General features: G+C 36.7%; 1 long non-coding RNA gene across 1 annotated transcript; it reads left to right on the top strand.

Annotated features, from left to right (window-relative positions):
• Nucleotides 1–2,557: 2,557 nt before the first annotated feature.
• LOC144033324 (uncharacterized) lies at nucleotides 2,558–5,239 on the top strand. The gene is made up of 3 exons (XR_013287932.1): nucleotides 2,558–3,276; nucleotides 3,617–3,769; nucleotides 3,937–5,239. It is a non-coding gene; the product is annotated as an uncharacterized LOC144033324 (long non-coding RNA).
• Nucleotides 5,240–6,406: the final 1,167 nt, after the last annotated feature.

Below are 6,406 nucleotides of genomic sequence, written 5' to 3'. Positions count from 1 at the left end.
TGGATAGAAACGGCTGGATTTTGCTTCATAACTCATATTCCTCAAACACAATATTAACCAGAGTACCCTACTTCGACTAGTTGTGCTGCATAGAACATATTATTGTAAAAAAAAAATTGGGTTGACTTCCGCTTTCATACATTTGTTAACATGTAATACTACGTTCAACCCAAACACGAAAATGGCACGTTTGAACATCGCCAGTCAATCTTGTGGTTGTGTTGGCTGCTAATTGCTTTCTTGGTTGACAGTTCAACAGCTGTAAACAAGCAATCCACTCACAGGATCCGCCAACTTCCTTGATCCCCATTCACTGAGTGTCGCTTTTTGGCTCGGTCCCGGCCGGCATTGGAAGCTACCTCTGTTGTACCTCCTGGTCTCACAGACTGCAATCAAATAGTCTCACTTTTTTTTTTTTTTTTTTTTTAATTTGACCACGCTGTGTGTCTATTTTTCCTCTGTCCCACTGGTTTGGAAGAAGCAGCTTGTATAGGGAATTATAGGATCAGATCAGGTCAATATTTCATCTCGCAAAAAAAAACAAACAAAAAAAAAAACAGTTGCTCACACTGCAGACATCCTTTTTTAAAATGTTAATTGATTAAATAAGAAATTTGAAGGCGATAATTAACAAGAACAAGGTGGATACAAAACAGAAAATAGGTGGATACAAAACCCTAACGAGACAGCCATGATACAAACCACAAGAAACAAGACAGTAACGTCAAATAAAATATAATCTAACAAAGCAAAAAGCCTTTTGTGGACAATGCTTATTGGTGGTTTATCCCAATTTTCAAGATTTGTTTTGGTATAAAGACATTTATAATTAAGGGGCGTCAGTTATATGCAACAAGCCCTAACATTTAATATCTAACTTATTTGATGGTGCAGGCGCTCCTTATTTGTATACAAGCAATTAAGCCAATTTTCCATAATAGTCCCCTTTTAAGACTGCATCGTTGTGTCAAGTATTCAAGCATTATTCGCACGGAGCTAAACTAATGGTTGTTTTTCCACAGATTTGGAATGGAATTCAATACCAATCATGACAAATGGTGCAAAGTTTTATGATTATGCATTAATGAAGAAATATAGATTTCAACAATTTTGTCAAAAGGGCCATTACTATAAGCCTACTGTAGTTTGAATAGTGTGGATGGGCCTGTTGTGATGAAGAGGTCTCTTCCTGTGCTTCTCTGTTCTCTTGGCATCTTGCTTTTAGTTTTCTGTCTTCAGCATTACTTTTGAAAGCTGGTCGTAGCAAATTAGCAAGTCAGTCACAACTTAAAAAAAAAGAAAAGAAAGAAAGAAATGTAGTTGTTGAGGTGATTTTAAAATGTGTCTTTCAGTACAATTTCAAACAGCAGATAATGTAAATGTCCACTTGTCAAGCAGGAGTGAATATTTTTCCAAGAGGTTTACAAAAGCTTTGTTGATGACACACGGACTGCCAATCTGTCTAAAAGTAGCAACACACATTGTCCGAAATTGGGTAAAATGCATTACAATTGGCCAGACAGATAATTGTTTAAAAGAAGAAATTGCGTGATTGTGAAAGTGAAAAGTGATTCATTCATTTCTTAAAACTGCTTCTTTCAGTGCCACAGTGCTCCTGAAAAACAACATAACAGAGCTTCAAAGTCTGTGATGCAGCACATAAACACTCAAAAACTCTCACCAGAATATATTATATTAAATAGAAATGATATCTTTAAACGGGCGGCACGGTAGTCGAGTGGTTAGCACGTCCGCTTCCCAGTTCTGAGGTCTCCGGTTCGAGTCCAGGCTCGGACCTTCCTGGGTGGAGTTTGCATGTTCTTCCCGTGCCCGCGTGGGTCTTCTCCGGGTACTCCGGTCTCCTCCCACATTCCAAAGACATGCATGGCAGGTTAATTGGGCGCTCCGAATTGTCCCTAGGTGTGCGTGTGCGTGTGAGTGTGGATGGTTGTTCGTCTCTGTGTGCCCTGCGATTGGTTGGCAACCAGTCCAGGGTGTCCCCCGCCTACTGCCCAGAGCCAGCTGAGATAGGCGCCAGCAGCCCCCGCGACCCTTGTGAGGAATAAGCGGTCAAGAAAATGGATGGATGGATGGATATCTTTAAACTAATAATCACATAATATGTAGACTTTAGGCCTAAATGTAGTTTGCATCAAAATGGAACACATAACACATTTTTTTTTTTTTTTTTTTTATATATTTCTTTGGAAAACAAATAATGCTGCCTGGACCACAAAAATAGATTAAAATGTGTCAAAATTAAAATAGTACAATATTACAAATGTGCATTGCTGTCCAGAATGTGCACTTATTCCATCAAATGATGGAGAGTGGTAGTTTTAAGCAATCAGCAACATGTGCTCTGACAGGAAGGGTGGAATACAAACTAATTAAATTCAAATCAGTCACAAAGAATTGACAATATTGTGAAGTCACACTGCATTGCTAGGAATCTTATCAACAATAGGCTAAACTCTTGTACATAGAGAGGTGGAGATTGTTGAATCATTTTATTTTGCTTCGTCTCAGGCGATATAGCTGCTGTACAACTCTTGATGTACACACATGTTGAAAATGTGTAATGTGATGATAGTGGGATAGATTAAAAAAAAAAATCTAAGCGAGGAATCATAAATTAATTAATCTAGATTCCCACTAACATACACTCAGGTTGTTGTTTGCACCAACAGAGGGCGCTGTTGTACAACAAACTCATACAATTGCAGCAATGAAACCATAGACGTAGCTTATAGGCCATCAGGTCACACACGTTTTCGTTCAGTTTCGCTCCACTACCAGGGGCACTAAATAATCTTTACTTCATAAAATAGATTTATTAGTAGTAAGTAAGAATCCGTGGAGTTCACCCTCTGAAAACCTGCCAATTTTGTATTTTCGGTGGTGAAACCCCGGCACTATTTTGCGATGAGGCGCAGTGATCTCCGGTGTGGGCGTAGTGCCATTAGGTCGGTAGTGGTGTGATTTAGGTCACATGAGCCAATCAGGTAGCTGCTGCTTTCTCCTCACCATAGCAACCGCATATCAAAAATGGCGACCACAACGTCGGAGAGCGAAGAAGAGCGAAAGGAGAAAAAAGTTAAAAAGAAAGTGGTGAAAAAACTTCGTTCCCGTTCAGGTTTGCCCATCGCTTCAGCTGGCCCCGTCCTTCCAGCCATCTGCATCATTTGTAAAAATAAAATTCAAAGTATATTCGTCTGGGATCGGAAGGCACACGGAAGAGGGATCATCTCGCCAAAGCAGAAACATTGTCAGCAGGTATGTGCTACACACACGCGTGCCCATTTCTGTTATTAATGTGACCGATATCTTGTATAGGGCTGAAAATAATTTGTTGCTAGGTTAAGTTTTAAGGCTATAGTTTATTAAAAACGCGAGCTGTTGAATGATTTATCGAGTGAATCCAACAGTTGTTACCAAACTCGAGTTACCTGTGCCCATCAGAGTCATAATAGAGAGTCACAGCTACACGCTCCCTTTTCCCCAAACTCTCTCTCATCAACCTCAACAAACACTTTACTTAAATCTGTGATGTGCATATACTGTAAAGAGGTGATGTGACAATAACACTTATAATGTAATTCTTTTTTGTCTAAAGGCGGGTTGCTGCAGGCAGCTGAGATGAAGAAAGACTGTTCCATTCTTCTGCATATTCAAGACAAAAGACTGTCACAATGGAGGTGCAGTTTTGTTTCAGAGATTACACAAGGTTCTTAAAGTCAACAGCAACAGCAACCAGGGACGAACAAATGTGAGTTGTTACATTGCACTATTTCATTATCACTTTGCTAAAATTACACATTTCAAAAGTAAAGCATTGGTCAGCAATATGTCACTTGTATTCTGTTTACATTTCGAGATAGCATTAATTAGAAAGCATGACTCTGCACATGTTAAGTGAGTGTAGGTGTGTTTCAGGCAACCCTATGCTGAGAGCTACAAACTCTTTTGTGAACAAGTAATCCGTCAAAGGATTATAGTTGACAAAGATGTGATGAGAATGGACAAGCTAAGAGGTTTGTTAACAGTGTTAAGAAACACGGGGATCTTGATGCTTCAGACTACAGGTAACGTATAAATCTTCACACTGAAAAACATTCTCTGAAATCTATGGGAAGAGATTTGTCTAAAATCTCACTGTTTCAGAAAAAAATAGTTTGCTGACAAGCTCAATTTAAGTTAAAAATAAATAAATAAATAAAATTGATTCTCTAAAAATGAAAACCAGTTGGTTGTTAATTATTATATGCAAATGTGTTTTTTTGTCTTCTGTATTTATAATTGTTCTTTGACCAAGAAAGTATATAGGCCTATAGGTATATTTTTATTTCTATCCAAATATACGATTATTCACTAGAATTTTCAGTAGGATATCCGAATACCAAAATATTCGATAGCTGCAGCACTAATAATACTAATTTTGAGTTGTGGCACGCCCACACGAGTTATTTTACCACACACCCGTGTCAAAACTAGCTTACTGCACACACTGCACCCCAACTTCAAATTTTTGCTAACGTAATAATAATAATAATAACAACAATAATAAGAATAATAATATATATTATAAATTTTGTTGGATCCAAAAGCAACTTACATAATTATAGTTTCATATGATTGTAATTGTCTTATTTTCAAATGTTTAAATATTTTCTTGATTTGAACAAAATATAATTGTTTTGAATAATCTTGATTTCAATTATTACCAAAATAATGGTGATGATTATTTTTTTCCATAATAGAGCAGCCCTAATGTGATGTGAATATGTGTATCTTGTGCTCATCTTTCCCTTTAATTTTCTATTTCAGGCAGTATATACTGAAACGAAGATTGAGGTGTGATTTCCCCCAGCTGGTTTTTCACACCCCTTTCCAGCAACACCTCTGAAATGGTTTTTGTAGAGACATTATCAACAACTGACAAACTTTTAGACAGGATACCTCACTCATCAGATACATCAACTACTGAGTCTACTGACGTAAGCCAAGAAAGTGACACTAACACATAGCTGGTAAAACATCAGGTTGTAAAATCACAGGACACTTTACAGTGCAGGGCTGTAAAATCTATGTAAAATTTGCCATTTTGTTTGTTTCATTATCAAGATGTTAACTCTCCATTTTAACACTTTTCAAGCAAAAATAAAAATGTATTCCATTTTTCCACAACACAGACCTTTGTTAAATTGGTCTGCCAAAAAAAAGAGAGCTGTTCCAAAGGTTTTATTGTGAATGCACATTTGATTTTTATTTTATTTATTTTATTTTTTTTATTAATATTTTTTTGAGTGGGGGGGCAGGGGTGGGGGGCGGGGGGTATAAATGACATGCTGTGATGACACAATCTGATACTTTAATAAATATTCTATATGTTATAATAATCTGGGCTCTGAATGCATCTATTTTCATCTAGTCCATTTTGCCTTGTTCCAGGTTTGTGGTGCATTGTAGTATTTTTGGCCAATGTATGCTGCTTCTTGTGTACCTTTCATGACGTAATAGGTTGTGAATTGTTTTCATATATGAAACATAAACATAGCTAAATGTAACATCCGTGTGCTGGTTTCACTTCTAGTTGAAGCGTTTTTTTTTTTGGCACAAATTTAATATATTTAATGATCTAAATTCACATGATTGCACCAAACCACCAATACTTATTTCTGATGTTAGGTACATGTATTTATAACATCTGGGAATGATTTTCTGTTGCCAAATTTAATGTAAGACGTTTTACAACCAAAAACAGCAGCACAAGATTTTCGTTTTTTGTTATTTACCTAAATATGCATTTCTGGCTTGAGACAAAATTGGGGCAGGAAAACATTGGGTGAACTTTTAACCCAAAGTTCAGAAGGGTATTATCTATCAAAAAATGCATTGAACAAGTAGTGCCCAGACAGTGGAGCGAAATTCATTTTCTAGGCACTTTTTTGGGGTTCACCCCACGGCCTATAAGCTAAAAGCACACTGCAAGTATCTCATTTCTCAGTTTGTGGCTCCCTGTCAATGTCTACAACTAGCATGAGCAGCAGATAGGAGAACTGAGACGTGCCCGCGATTACGACAGCCCAAAAAACAAAATATAAACAGTAGTGATTCGGTGGTCATCATCGTGTCTCAGATTAAAAAAACAAAAAAAGATGTCATACATTAACCAAAAATGAAAGTGATGACAAAAGAAAAAAAAATTGTTAAATACAAAAATTGTTGATTAAAAAGGGAAATGAACTTTTGGAAATATTTTTGCATATATTAAGTGGTTAAAATGTGTTTGATAGATTTATTGTTCCATAAGGTGGCTTCATATTTCTTTTGGCTGGACGGTAGGTTTATTTCATGTCTTAAATTTATGTTTCTGAAATACTTCACAATGTGCAAATATTCTGTT

Source organism: Festucalex cinctus, chromosome 13 (genome assembly GCF_051991245.1).
Source record: "Festucalex cinctus isolate MCC-2025b chromosome 13, RoL_Fcin_1.0, whole genome shotgun sequence".
Classification (NCBI taxonomy): domain Eukaryota; kingdom Metazoa; phylum Chordata; class Actinopteri; order Syngnathiformes; family Syngnathidae; genus Festucalex; species Festucalex cinctus.
This window is presented reverse-complemented; position numbering and strand designations above follow the sequence as displayed.